This window comes from Rhinopithecus roxellana, chromosome 7 (assembly GCF_007565055.1).
Source record: "Rhinopithecus roxellana isolate Shanxi Qingling chromosome 7, ASM756505v1, whole genome shotgun sequence".
NCBI lineage: Eukaryota > Metazoa > Chordata > Mammalia > Primates > Cercopithecidae > Rhinopithecus > Rhinopithecus roxellana.
Window position 1 is genome coordinate 115,008,703 of NC_044555.1, and position 15,980 is coordinate 115,024,682.

The following is a 15,980-nucleotide window of genomic DNA, read 5'->3' on the forward strand; positions in this document are numbered from 1 at the left end:
TCTTGACTTTAGATAACCTGATGACTATATGCCTAAGCAATGATCTTTTTGTGATGAATTTCCCAGGTGTTCTTTGAGCTTCTTATATTTGGATGTCTAGATCTTTAGAAAGATCAGGGAAGTATTTCTCAATTATTCCCTCAAATACACTTTCCAAACTTTTATATTTCTCTTCCTTCTCAGGAACACCAGTTATTCTTGGGTTTGGTCATTTAACATAATCCCAAACTTCTTGGAGACTTTGTTCATTTTTAAATTCTTTTTTCTTTGTCTTTGTCATATTGGGTTAATTTGAAAGCCTTGTCTTCAGGCTCTCAAGTTATTTCTTCTTCTATTTGTACAATTCTATTGTTGAGACTTTCCAGTGTATTTTGCATTTCTCTAAGTGTGTCCTTCATTTCCAGAATTTGTGATTGTTTTTTATATATGGTATCTATTTTTCTGTAGATTTTTCTGTCTGTATCCTCTATCTTCTTTTAAATTTCTTTAAATTGGTATTAACGTTTCTCTTGTGCCTCCTTGAGTAGCTTAATAATCGACCTTCTGAATTTTTTTTTTTTTTTCCGGCAATTCAGAGACTTCTTCTTGGTTTGGATCCATTGCTTGTGAACTTGTGTGATCTTTTGGTTGTGTAAAAGAACCTTCTTTTGCCATATTAACATAATTGTTTCTCTGGTTCCTTCTCATTTGGGTAGGCTATGTCAAAGGGAAGATCTAGGACTCAAGGGCTGCTGTTTAGATTCTTTTGTTCCACAGGGTGCCCCCTTGATGTGGTACTCTCCCCATTCCCCTAGGGATGTAGCTTTCTGAGGGCCAAACTGCAGTGATTATTTCTCTTGTGGGTCTAGCCTCCCAGTGAAGCTACAGGGCTCTGGGCTGGTACTGGGGAGTGTCTGCAAAGAGTCCTATGATGTGATCCGTCTTCAGGTCTCTAAGCATGGATACCAGCACCTGCTCTGGTGGAGGTAGCAGGGAGTGCAGTGGACTCTGTGAGGGCCTTTGGGTGTAGTTTTGTTTAGTGTGCTGGTTTTGTGTTTGTTGGTCTCCAGCCAGGAGGTGGTACTTTCAAGAAAGCATCAGCTGTAGTAGCATAGGGAGGATATAAGCTTGCCCTAGGGTCTCCTGGATAAGGATTTTGGTTTCTCAGGCAGTGGGCAAGGCTATAGAGCTCCCAAGAGATTATGTTCTTTGTGTTCGGCTACCAGGGTGGGTAAAGAAAGACCATCAGGTGGATGCAAGGTTCTGTATGTCTGTTCTCAGGCTCTTTTTGGGTGGGGCTTGCTGCGGCTGCTGTGGGGGAGGGGGTGTGGTTCTCAGGAGTTATGTTCTGAGGGGGATTATGGATGCTTCTGCTGCATCATGCAGGTCACCAGGGAAGTGGGATAAAGCCAGCAGTGACAGGCCTCACCCAGTTCCCATGCAGCCTAAATAGCTGATCTCACTGCCATTGTGCTCGCTCCTCCAACAGCACCAAGTTTATTTCCAGGCAGCTGCTGAGCAGGGCTGAGAACTTGCCCTAGTCTACAAGCCTCCCTGCTGAGAAGCAAGCAGGGCTTTCAGGTTTCATGCCTCCCTTCTTGCTGTGGTTTCTGTACTCATATCTGTACCCTCTATTCACCTCCTACTCAGGATTCTGTTTAGGAAACTTCGTGGTCAGTCAAAACTGTTACAAAGTTGAGCTGCAAGTTTCTTTCTCCCTCTGGTCTTTCTCCAATTCTACTGGCAGCCCTCCCCAGGGACCCCTGTGAGACAAGTCACGAATGGCTTCCCTGGGGACTGAGAGTGTCCACAGAGCTCTTTCCACTGCTTCCTCTACCCCTATATTTCGCTAAGGTCTCTAAATTCATCTCAGCTCCAGGTAAGGTCAAATCCTTCTCCCATGATCTAAACCTTTAGGTTTTGCAGTGAAGATGTGTGTTCGAGATAGACTTTCCCCCTTTCAAACTTGGGCATTCATGGTTTTTTGGCTGTCTCGTGGATCCCGCAGTGGGTAGCCACTTCCTTGAAAGGATCTGTGGATTCTTTCGGCTTTCCTGGTATGTTCCTGCAGTAGTTCTTGGAACAAAAGTTTAGAGTGTGAGTCTATACAGCCCATAAAGAGACTTAAACATTCTAAGGAATTTGACAGTTGGGAATCGTTGACAGATTAAAAGCCAGAGAGTGACACAATCAGACCTCTGTGTAGAAAGATTATTCCTGGTTGAGGTGGGCAGATTACAAGCTCAAGAGATCAAGACCATCCTGGCCAACATGGTGAAACCCTGTCTCTACTAAAAATCAAAAATTAGCTGGGCATGCTGACATGTGCCTGCAGTCTCAGGTACTTGGGAGGCTGAGGCAGAAGAATTGCTTGAACCCAGGAGGTGGATGTTGCAGGTGGATGAGCTGAGATCACACCACTGCACTCTGGCCTGGCAACAGAGCGAGACTCCGTCTCAACAAAAAAAAAAAGAAAAAGATTATTCCTGTGGCAAAGTAGAGGACTGAGATTGGCTGAATAATGAAAAAATTGCAGAATGAAAGTTCTGTCAGTGTGTGTGTATGTGTGTGTGTTCCAGTTTTTGAAATTCTTACTAGGAAACAAATATTTTACGTATATAGTCATTAAGTGACTTTGGACATTTTGATATCTATCTTTGCCCATAGAATTATAATGATCTCTTCAGAAGATAGTGCTTTTTTGACATTAGAAAGACTTTTTAAAAATGTGAACTAACTTGATCCGTAAAAGTAAGAGCAAGATCATGTCCTTTTCAGGGACATGGCTGGAGTTGGAGGCCATGATCCTTAGCAAACTAACACAGGAACAGAAAGCCAAATACCTCATGTTTTCACTTAAACATGGGAGCTAAATGATGAGAACGCATGAACACACAGAGGGAAACACCATACACTGGGGCCTATTGGAGGGTTGGAGGAAGGAGATGGTTAGAAAAGTAACTAATGAGTACTAGGCTTAATACCTGGGTGACGAAATATTCTGTACTATGAATCCCCAAGACTTGAGTTTACCTGTATAGCAAACCTGCACATGTACCCATGAACTTGAAATAAAAGTTAAAAAAAGTAAGTTCTTTGGCAAAGTAGAATATACTCTCTCTCTTTTTTTTTTTTTTTTTTTTGGTTCAGAATTACCTTTTGCTCAATGTGTCAGGAAAATCCTTCTGGGATTTTTATAGCATGGTGAGCTATCACCTCAGTGCTCTGAAGGAAACCTGCTTGAACAGAAAATTTGAAATGCCTTTCAAAAGGGGATGCTTTTTCATAACTAAATGTCATATCACAAACTGGTTTTTTATCTTCATATTCCCAAGGTAGCAATGTCAAAAATTTTTTTTTCAAAGTCTCTATCTGGAAAGCAAGAACACAATTATCAGTTAGGAAAGGGGCTGTAAATTACATATTGAAAAACTCTTAGAACATGAGTTTTATTTCAGAGGAAATTTATAATATCTGACTTTATTGACATTTCAACAATGCGTATTTTAGTTTTATGGCTACAGTATTTAACTAAAATATTTTATTCTAATACCTCAGAAAACAGCATTAACACTTTAGTTTCAAAAATAAGGTTTTATTTTAATGAACAAATAATAGTGGTATATGCTTATGGGGTATAATGTGATATTTTTATCTATGTATACATTGAAGAAAGAGTCAATCAAGCTAATAATGTGTCCGTTATCATACTAACTTATCATTTTTTGTGAGAAAATATTAAAAATATGTTATTCTAGCAATTTTGAAATATACATTTTTATTAACCATGGTCTCTCCCATTGAGTGTGAGCTAAACTTATTGACTCACTTCTAACAAACAAAATATGGCAGAAGTTGTGATATGTTACTTCTGAGTCCAAGTTATTAAAATATTGTGACTTCTGACTTAGTCGATTTATCTCCATGCAGCGCAATAGATTTACCTTACTCCTCCAGTAAAACTGAGAGTTTGTACTCTTAACAGCTTCCCTTTCCCCAACCTTCTCCATTCCCCACTCCGCAGTAACTGGTAACCACTTTTCTAAACTCTGTTTCAATAAGATCAACATTTTTAGGTTCTGCATATGAGATCATTGATATGGTTTGGCTCTGTGTCACCACCCAAATCTCACCTCAAATTGTAATCCACACATGTTGAGGGAGGGACCTGGTGGGAGGTGATTGGAGCATGGGGGCAGTTTCCTCCATTCTGTTCTCCTGATAGTGAGTATGTTCTCATGAGATCTGATGGTTTAAAAGTGTGGTACTTCCCTCCTCTCACCCTCCTGTTGCCATGTAAGGTGTGTCTTGTTTCCCCTTTGCCTTTTGATATGATTGTAATTTTCCCGAACACTCCCCACCGCAAAGCCAGGCAGAAATATGCTTCAATTAAATGTCTTTCCTTTATAAATTACCCAGTCTCAGGTAGTTCTTTATAGCAGTGTGAAAACAGATTAATACAGAAAATTGGTACTGGAGTTTGGGGCACTGCTATAAAGATACCTGAAAATGTGGAGGCAACTTTGGACCTGGGTAATGGGCAGAGGTTGGAATACTTTGGAGGGTTCAGAAGAACACAGGGAGATGTGGGAAATTTTGGAACTTCCCAGAGACTTCTTGGATGGTTTTGACCAAAATAATGATAGTGAAATGGACAATGACATCCAGGCTGAGGTGGTCTCAGATGGAGATGAGGAACTAATTGGACACTGGGGTGAAGGTCACATTTACTATGCTTTAGCAAAGAGACTGGCAGCATTTTGCCTCTGCGTTGAAGATCTGTGGAACTTTGAACTTGAGAGAGATGATTTAGGGTGTCTGGCAGAAGAAATTTCTTTTTCTTTTTAAATTTTACTTTAAGTTCTGGAATACATGTGTAGAACATGCAGGTTTGTTACATAGGTATATATGTACCATGGTGGTTTGCTGTAACTGTCAACCCATCATCTAGGTTTTAAGCCCCACATGCATTATTTGTCCTATTGCTCTCCCTCCCCTTGCCCACCACCCCAGGCCCCAGTGTGTGATGTCCCCCTCCCTGTGTCCATGTGTTCTCATTGTTATACTCCCACTTATGAGTGAGAACATGTGTTTGGTTTTCTGTTCCTGTGTTAGTTGCTGAGAATGATGGCTTCCAGCTTCATCCATGTCCCTGCAAAGGACATGAATTCATTCTTTTTTTTATGGCTGCATAGTATTCCATGGTATATATGTGCCATATTTTCTTTATCCTGGCTATCATTGATGGGCATTTGGGTTAGTTCCAAGTCTTTGCTATTGTAAATAATGCTTCAATAAACATACGTGTGCATGTGTCTTTGTAGTAGAATGATTTATAATCTTTTGGGTATATACCCAGTAATGGGATTGCTGGGTCAAATGGTATTTCTTGCTGTGGATACTTGAGGAATTGCCACACTGTCTTCCAAAATGGTTGAACTAATTTACACTCCCACCAACAGTGTAAAAGCATTCCTATTCTCCTCAGCCTCACCAGCATCTGTTGTTTCCTGACTTTTTAATAATTGCCATTCTAACTGGAGTGAGATGGTATCTCATTGTGGTTTTCATTTGCATTTCTCTACTGACCAGTGGTAATGAGTTTTTTTGTTTTCATATGTTTGTTGGCTGCATAAATGTCTTCTTTTGAGAAGTTTCTATTCATATCCCTTGCCCACTTTTTGATGGAGTTATTTGGTTTTATTCTTGTAAACTTGTTTAAAAGTTCCTTGTAGATTCTGGATATTAGCCCTTTGTCAGATGGGTAGATTGCAAAAATATTCTCCCATTCTGTAGGTTGCCTTTTCACTCTGATGATAGTTCCTTTTGCTGTGCAGAAGCTCTTTAGTTTAATTAGATCCTTGCCAATTTTGGCTTTTGTTGCCATTGCTTTTTAGTGTTTTAGTCATGAAGTCTTTCCCATGCCTATGTCCTGACTGATATTGCCTAGGTTTTATTCTAGGGTTTTTATGATTTGGGGTTTTACATTTAAGTCTTTAATCCATCTTGAGTTAATTTTTGTATAAGGTGTAAGCCAAAGGGTCCAGCTTCAGTTTTCTGCATATGGCTAGCCAGTTTTCCCAGCACCATTTATTAAATAGGTAAGCAGCATAGTGTTTAAGATTTGACCTGGCTTTCTCTGAATGCATACGGTCATATGAATTCACAAAGAGACGATGTGAAACTGAAACTCCGGGAAGAGAGCATAAAAGTTGGGAAAATTTGCAGCCTGACCATATGGTAGAAAAGAAAAACCCATTTTCTGGGGAGAAATTCAAGCCGGCTGAAGACATTCGCATAAATCAAGAGAAGCCAAATGTTAATAGCCAAGACAATGGGGAAAGTGTCTCCCAGGCATTTCAGAGGTCTTCACAGTAGCCTCTCCCATCACAAGCCCAGAGGCCTAGGTAGAAAAAATGTTTTTCTCGGTTGGGTGCCTCAGTGCTCTGTGTAGCCTTGGGAAATGGTGCTCTGTGTTCCAGTCACTCTAGCTATAGTCATGGCTTATAAGGGCTAAGGTACAGCTCAGGCCTTTGCTTCAGGTGCAAGCCCCAAGCCTTGGTGGGGGTTTGGATCTTGGAAGTAGCTAACTTGTTTTTTATTTTACAGGCTCATAGGTGGCAAGAACTTTCCTTGTCTCAGGTGAGACTTTGGACTTGTACTTTCGAGTTAATGAATAAGTTAAGATTTTATGGGACTGCTGAGAAGCCATGATCAGTTTGAAATGTGAGAAGGACATGAGATTTGGGAGAGGTCAGGGGAAAAATAATATGGTTTGGTTCTGTGTACCCACCCAAATCTCTTGAATTGTAATCCCCAAGTGTTGGGGGAGAGGCCTGGTGTGAGGTGATTGGATCATTGGGGCAGTTTCCCCCATGCTATCCTCACGAGAGTGAGTAAGTTCTCATGAGATCTGATGGTTTAAAAGTGTGACACATTCTCCATCTCACTCTCTGTCTCCTGCCACCACATAAGACATGCCTTGCTTCCCCTTAGCCTTCTGACATAATTGCAAGTTTCCTGAGGCCTCCCCAGCCATGTAGAACTATGAGTCAATTAAACCTCTTTAGTTTATAAATGACCCAGTCTCAGGTAGTTCTTTACAGCAGTATGAAAACGGACAAATACAATTGTATACTGCGCCTGGCTTATTTCACTTAACATAATGTCCTCCAGTTTCATCCATGTCATTGTAAATGACAAACTTTTTCTCTATTGTTAATCCTGGATAGTACTACATTGTATAAATATACCACACGTTCTTTATCCATTCATCCATTGATGGACAATTAGGTTGAGTCCATAACTTGGCTATTGTGAAATATGCTGAAATTAACATAGGAGTGCACACATCTCTTCTGCATATTGACTTTAATTCCTTTGGATATATATCCCGAAGTGGGATTGCTCCATGATATGGTAATTCTATTTTGAATTTTTTCAGAAATCTCCATACTATTTTCCAAAATGTCTGTGCTATTTTACATTCCCACTAACAGTGTACAAGGGTTCCCTTTTCTCCACATCCTCACAAACACTTGTTATTACCTGTCCTTTTTTATCATAGCCATTCTAACAGTTGTGAGGTGATATCTCATGGTTTTATTTTTCATTTCTCTGATGACTAGAGATGTTGAGCATTTTTTCATATATCTGTTGATCATTTCTATCTCTTCTTTTGAGAAATGTCTGCTCAGATACTTTGCCAATTTTCTAATCAATTTTTGTTTTCTTGCTGTTGCATTAAGTTCCTTATGTATTTTAGATATTACCCCTTTCTCAGATGTGTAATCTGCATATATTTTCTCCCAGTCCATGAGTTTTCTTTTCACTGTGTTGTTTACTTTGTTGTATAGAGTTTTTGATTTGATACAATCCCCTTTGACTATTTTTGCTTTTCTTTCCTGTGCTTTTGGGGTCTTATCCAAAAGATACTTGCTCAGTCCAATGTCATAAAGAATTTTCCCTGGTTTCTTCTATTAGCTTTACAGTTTTAAGTGGTATATAAATTAAAAAAAAAATTTGTAAAGATTTTGTTTTGAAAATTACTAATATACAGCCTCCAAAATACATCCCCAATGACCCCATCCTCCTAACATTAATTTTCATGTGTAATACTCTCCTGTTGTGTGTGGGCTGGACTTATTGATTCACTTCTAACAAATACAATATAGTATACATTATGGTATATCACTTCTGAGATTAAGTTATTTAAATACTATGACTTCTGGGCCGGGCGTGGTGGCTCACGCCTGTAATCCTAGTACTTTGGGAGGCCGAGGCAGGTGGATCAGAGGTCAGGAGATCCAGACCATCCTGACTAACATGGTGAAACCCCATCTCTACTAAAAATGCAATCCGGGCATGGTAGCGGGCACCTGTAGTCCCAGCTACTCGGAAGGCTGAGGCAGGAGAATGGTGTGAACCCAGGAGGCGGAGCTTGCAGTGAGTCAAGATTATGCCACTGGACTCCAGCCTGGGCAACAGAGCAAGACTCTGTCTCACACACAAAAAAAGTACTATGACTTCTGACTTAGTTGATTTATCTCACTGTCTTGAATCAGTCACCCTCAGGGAAGCCAGTTGCCGTGTTGTGATCTAGCCCTGCAGAAAGGTTTATAGTTTCAAACAATTAAGTACTGCCAACAATCACATGAGTGAGCTTAGAAATATCTTACCTCTTTCCCTGATCAAACATTCAGATAAGACTCCCAATCCCAACTAACAGGTTGACTGCAACCTCATGGAATACTTTGAATCATAAGCACCCAGTTGTTGCCAGATTTTTGGGCCACAGAAACTTTAAGATGTTTGTTTACTCAACCTGTTAAATTTTGAAATACTTTGTTACATAACAGTAACTAACTAGAACATTGATCTTAAGGTGGTTGTCAATTATTTTACTTTCATTTTCTTAAACTGCCATTTTCTCTGCATCATATGTAGAGAGAGTGGGACAAACTGGTTCATATTTAATTTGATTGTGAAAGATATTAGATAATATTTAGAAAATCTTTCTTACAACATTGTAATAAGTAATAAATAAAATCACAGTTTAATAAGAAAATAACAGTAAAATAACATTGACAGAAACTCAGAACTATCTTTTTCTCTACCATATTTCTATGACAAAGGCGAATCTATTCATGACTCATATTCTTGGCCTCTCCTTGTCTCATATGAAAGGGAATGTTAGTGCTCACTGATAACCATCTTCTCTTTTACATTTTTACATCTCCTTTGCAATTAGATTGGCCATGTGACTGGTTCTGGCCACCAGAATGTGAGTGGAAGTTATAAATGTCACATACAAGTCAAAGTTGATGGAACTGGTGTGGCTTCCCCATATACTGCTGCAACCTTCCACTGGCTATTTGATGCCAGGGCAACCATAAGCCCCAGGATAGAAGCAGCTTGAGCTCCTACGAAACTGCTTATCAAAAAACTTTCTAGCTTGCAATTAGCTGATCTGAGAGCAGATCATATTTGTTAGCAACATTGCCTCTCCTATCTTGACTAACCCACCCCGTCCCATCCCTCACTCCAATCTCTTAAGTATATAGGGTCTTTTGTTATTCTAGCAAATAAATTGTCTCAGCATTTGTTATAACTGATAGGGGCAATTTGCTTGAGCTATTAAATTGTGGCCAGTAAAGAAAAGCTAGAATTACCTGGAGTTATTTTCTTAAGAGTGGAAGGTCTAAAATAGGAAAGAAGGCAGAGAAGACACAAACGGGAGAAACAGATGTAGATTGCTTGGTTGGTTGCTTGGTTTTGGTTTAGTTAGGATTATTTGCTTTTCTTGTGCAAAACAAAAGGAGAATAGTGAGCATTAAACATTGATCAGTGATACTGAGGACATACATGTGAAGATTTTTAGAACATAGTTCTGAGTGGTATGCAATGTAATTCCCTGTCACTTCTTTTAGGGCTTCAGTAAATATTCTCTTCGTTTTCCAGTATTCCTTTAGATAGCAAATAATGTAGCTTTGGGATTAGATAATACTTTGGTTACCCTATTACTGTTTTCTTGATGACCCACTGTAATTCAAAGATTATGCTAGCAGCTGCAGAATCAAAACTAAACAAGACAGATGTAGTTTTTGGAATAGACATGCCCTCATCCTCTAGAAGTTTATAGTCTAGAGGAAGACAAAAATTAAATAATTATAGTAAAATGTGATAAGTGCTATGATAAATGAAGAAGATACTAAGGAAACACAAAGGTTGGGCTGGCAGACAAGACTTCTAAGGGGAAATGACAGGTAAGCTGGAACCAGAAATATATGTAGGATCTTTCCAGGTGAAGCATGAAGGGAGTAGAGTAGACGGCTCAGGGGAAATGTTTGTGCCTGGTGCACAGGAGCTCTTCATGGAACAATTATTTTAGTTTCTTCGTGTACAGACTATCCATAGAGCTCAGACTAGAGTTCATGGAGTCAGGATAAGACACCAGTGTAGATTTTTATGCTATCGTTTTTGGGAACTTGTCCCTCTTCAAAATTTCCAAGCAAATATATCTTCAGAAAGCCCTCTTGAGTGTATATAATTCAACTGACTCAAAGAGACACCAAATAATACCTACCCTACCACCTCCTGAGACATTTTAAAATTCCCACAGTAGGCTAAATGTAGCTTCAAACTGGTACTATCCCACACATGGAGCATTTGTTCATTACATGCCCTGTAATCTGAATACATGTAAGTCAAAAGGATGATATGCTTAAGTCAAGAGTAGCCGAATGTTAATAGCTAAAACAATGGGGAAAGTGTCTCCAGGGCATTTCAGAGATTTTCAGAGCAGCCCCTCCCATCACAGGCCAGGAGGCCTAGGAGGAAAAAAATGGTTTCCTGTGCTGGGCCCAGGGCTCTGATAGTTTGATATTAAACCATCACAATAGAGTTGAGAGCTTAATATTTTATTATATCAATATATTCTGATTTATTTAACCATTCTTCTGTTCAGATACTTTTACGTTGTTGCAGAAATTTCCCAATTATAGTTAATATTTTAATGAATGCCTTCAGACATCTATTTTGGGTAACTTTATTTTCTCACACAAAGCCCTAAGAATGAAATTACTAGATTGCTGAAGCTTCCAGACCCCGTGGAAGGAGTATGACTAAGATTGTTGTACAATTTCTCCTTGGCCAGATTACCTCACTTATCTGAGCATTTATTTCATTATCTGTAAAATGGGAAGAAAAGTAGAACTTATAGGGTTGTATCAAAATTGAGTTAATGTAGGAAAAGCACATAGAAGAGTCTCACGTGTAGAAAACACCACTGCAAAAAGAATGCTGTTTAGATGGCCGGAACGCAAGCTAGAAATCAGTGGTAGAGTTAATTGCAGTTGTCCAGATGACAGATAATGGTAGGCTGGGCTCACAGCCTAGTGGTGAGAATAGTGAGAAATTTATGGACTCAAGAAATATCTCATTTGTAGAATTGAGAATGTTTGCTCTTGAGTTAACATGCAGGGGAGTGGTGGGAAAACAAGAGTCAGGATGACTAAGGATTTTGGACTGAGCAATGGAAAGGATGCAATTGCCAAATTCTGAAGTAGGAAAGATTGAGAAAGGAGCAGATTTGAAGGGAAAGATCAGGAACTTGGTTTGAATATGTTATGCTTCAGATACTATTGGATGTTCAAGCAGAGGTGTTAACTAGGCTGTTGGGTATACCAACTTGGTGTTTAGGAGAACAACTGGTGAGATTATAAATGTGGGAGTCTTTCAACTATAGATTATACTTAAAGCCATGCCATTGGACAAGATCACCAAAGGAGCAAGTGTAGATAAAAAAGAGAAGAGGTCCAGGGGGTGAGCTCTGGGCCTTTCAAACATGTATTATGCAGAAATATGAGGATAAACCAGCAAAGAACACTGAGGAGGAACTGGTGAGATAGGAAAAGAGCCAGGTAAATTTAGTATCACAGAAACCTTGGAAAGCAAATTAAAATCTCACATTGAGGCTTGACTATGTATGCACTGGAAGAGACTGTAGGCTCTCAAGATAGGGGGAGTTGCTGGCACCGATAGGTGGTTGTTGGAAGTATGGACTCTGAAGTCAGCAGAATTGGATTTGAATCCAGGCTCTACCAGTCACCAGATGTATTATTAATACCTTAAGCAAGACACTAACCATCTGTCTACTTCATTTTTTCTCACGGAGTTAAGTAGACACAGTGACAGTACATAGCACATAATGTAGTTTTGAAGATTAATGGCATAATTCATGCAGAGCAGAGCACTTACTATAACACAAGATGCTGAGTAAGCACTTAAGAAACATTGACACTTGTTATTTTACTAACAGTCTTTGTTATTATCAGTATAATCCCTTTTATTATGCAATTGAATAAAATTATTTGTGAATAAATGATTAGTGAATAGTGAATAAAATCATTTGTCACATTTTAAACATAGTGCCTGGTGCATGACAGGTTACCAAGAAACACTTTATATGTATGTGTATGTGCACAAGCACACATGTATGTACTCTTGTAAAATTCTTGAGGTAATTTCTGGGTCAGTAGTGATTATGTAATAATTATGGTTACAGCTGACAATGCAATCATGTGTTATCCATGATTCTAATCAACTAACATGTAAAAACAGATTAATAGGCTTAATTACTCTGAGGAACTCATTACTGCCCCTTTTCATAGATAAAGAAACTAAAGCAAAGAGAAGTTAAATTCCTTGCTCAATTTTGTATCACTAGTAAGACTTAAATTCCACCTTCTGGCTCCAGCACCATACTCTTACCCCCTACACTATAGTATCCCTCAATAGTAATGTAAGTGTTCATAACAAGCTGTAAATATCCCAAAAAAACTATGAGTAAACTTTCAAAAATGGGAGGTGGTTGTTACTATGGCAGGCAGCTTGCTCATCATGGTAACAGTGTCTTTGAGGACCATCTCTATGTTTTCCCGCCCAGTAAATTCTCTCTTCTTGATATGTGTTGACCATTAACACAAGCCTGTGCTAAGATCTCAGACCTTGTAAGAAATGAATCTTTGTCTTAACATGAAAAGTGGTGCTCTGCTCATTGCTTCTCTTCTTTACTCAGTTTTTCAGTGAGATTTGTTTTCTTGCTTACTATTTTTCTGCTCTACTTTCTGCTCTACTATTTGGGCTATTACAGTTAAAGTTGGTGCCAATGACATAATGACCACAAACCCACACAGGAGGGCTGACATAATATGGCCACACCTAGGTATAAGATCATATAGATAATAAGTAGTGGAGTTTAATTACATGGCATGGTTAAATTATTTATTCATAGATAACCGTAGGAATAAACACACACACACACACACACACACACACACACACACACACACACACACATACACATAATCTTATAGCAGATTTTGAGGCCCATGAGAATAAAATATGAGAGTGTGATTTTATAAATCTGATTTATAAAATCATCTTTATAAAGATGATTTCCAACCATCTGCTTATAATTTTACAGTAAGTTACCGAACGGTCTCCAGAAACAATAGGACATTTTTCATCAACTCCTGCCTGAAATCTTCAGAATAAGTTATGTCTTGTCTTTTTTAATTGTTTCGTATTTTGAATTTCTTCTAATGTTTTGATTGTAGTTTGCTGAGCCCTGTTTTTCTGAATTAGTATTATTTCACTGATATAATTTATGCTCTGTTTCGTATGTGTCCAGAAAAAGATGAATATTTTTTCTGTGCTCATAATAAACCTTTTTACAAAGTAAAAGTACACATTTTTAAGTCTTTGCAGTACACTTTTCCAAACCAGAAGAAAAATAAATCCTCAGACCTTCATTATATGTGTACAACTCTTCAGAAACAATTCATAATGAATAATCCAAAAAAGTTGCCAGTTATGTCCTTTGTTTCTGTATTATATTGGAATAATAATGAGATCATGACAAATTAGAAGGAAGTGAATAACTATTCAAAGATGTATTGAAGAAGAAACTATATTTAACATATACTAAATATACACTACCTTCTGCCCTTTGAAATATTGGATAATTTAGTTCACATCTAAACATCTTTATTGAAATTTATTTTGTAATCCATATATTAAACCTATGCCATGTTTTTCTATTTCCTAAACAAGACAAAACATAATACAACAAATCCTGATTGTTTCACTGACAGTTTGCAATGACTTTATATTTATACCTATTGAGAATTGTATACAAAATATTCTTTGATGCATACTACAGTCTGTGATTGTGGAAAGAACTCAAGAGTAGGAGGAGAGACAATTGGGTTTTGATCCTGGCTTTTCTTCTAACTGAATGGGTACTTGAGGCAACTGCCTTTGCTTCCCATGGCCTTCTCATCTGGAAAAGGAAGCCATAATTAAACTAGATTAGTGGCTTTTAAATTGTTGTTTAATAGTGGGGCCTCTTTTAAACAGTGGATACTTACATTATAAATAACTAAAATTGAAGTCCCTATATAATAGAATGATGAAAGAAAAGAATCACGGGAATTACAGGAATCTGTTTTAGGAGTAGAAATCAAATTCTACTTTTTATATGAGGTAGATGAAGCCCTAAAGTATAGTGCAAAGGCTCTGGATTTTGCTAATTCCCTTTGGTCTGGAATATTCTCTGCACCAGTGCCATTTTGTCCCAACAAGGAATCTGGAGTGGGACTAGGTTGACTGATGAACTTGAGATGACACCATCAGGGAAAGAGATGACATTTAAGCTAAGAGTGAAAGGACTAGGAGTCGCTCAGTGGTTTTCTGAGGGGAGAACCTTCCAGGCAGAGATACCAGCACTTATACCCAGATCCAAGGATGTGAATAAGTGTGGTATGTTTCATGAAGAGCAAGAAAGTCTGTGTAGCTGGAAGAGAGTAACCAAGTTAGAGAACAGTGGGTGATTAGATGGGATAGGTGAAAACATACTGGATCTCATAGCAGCTTATAGTCTACTTTCAGGCTTTTGTGATTTATTCTAAGTTTACCTATAAGTCATTGGAGGGTTTTAGACACAGAACTACTTCGAGCTTATTGCCATTTTTAACAGGTCACTCTGAACTGAGCATGAATGTATGCCTGTAGTCCCAGCTACTCAGTAGCCTGATGTGGGAGGGCCACTTGAGCCCAGGAGTTCAAGGGCCAGCCTGGGCAACATAAAGAGACCTTGCCTCTTAAAAAGAAAAAAAAAAAAAAATCCCTCTTCCTGCTATATAAAGAATAGACTTCTGTCCGGGCACAGTGGCTCACGCCTGTAATCCAAGCACTTTGGGAGGCCGAGGTGGGCGGATCACCTGAGGTTGGGAGCTCAAGACCAGCTTGACCAACATGGAGAAACTCAGTCTCTACTAAAAATACAAAATTAGTCAGGCGTGGTGGTGCACGCCTGTAATCCCAGCTACTTGGGAGGCTGAGGCAGGAGAATCACTTGAACCCAGAAGGCAGAGGTTGTGGTGAGCCGAGATCGTGCCATTGCAACAAGAGCGAAACTTCATCTCAGAAAAAGAAAAAATAGAATAGACTGCTTCAGGGTGGGGGTAGGGGACGATAGAAACAAGGAGACCAGTTAAAAAAGCGATTGCCATGGTCCTGGTAGTCAGGAGGTAATTTTTCCATCTGCAATTCCTGCATACTGTATTTCTTATGGGCTGGCAGAGGCAGTAAACACACATGGAATAAGTTGAGAGTTGCCCTTTCTGCATCTTGGGAAGAAATGTGACTATCATTACTGGTAAGCTACTCCTTTGATAACTGAAGGCCTACAAGGAGCTGTTTCTTAGTCCAATCACACCCTTGTCCTACTTTGCCTTATCATGTTAACACCTAATTCAGGCCAGTGAAAGAAAAACGGAAAAAATAAGCCAAAAAGAAATCTGCCACCATGTAAAACCCTACTCAAACCACCTAACTATCCTGAATCACTCTCTCACTACCCTATCTCCTGTCATATTTATTATGTGAATTCAAAGGTAGCTCAGGAACATCTCTGTTGATTTGCTTTTGTTAACTTG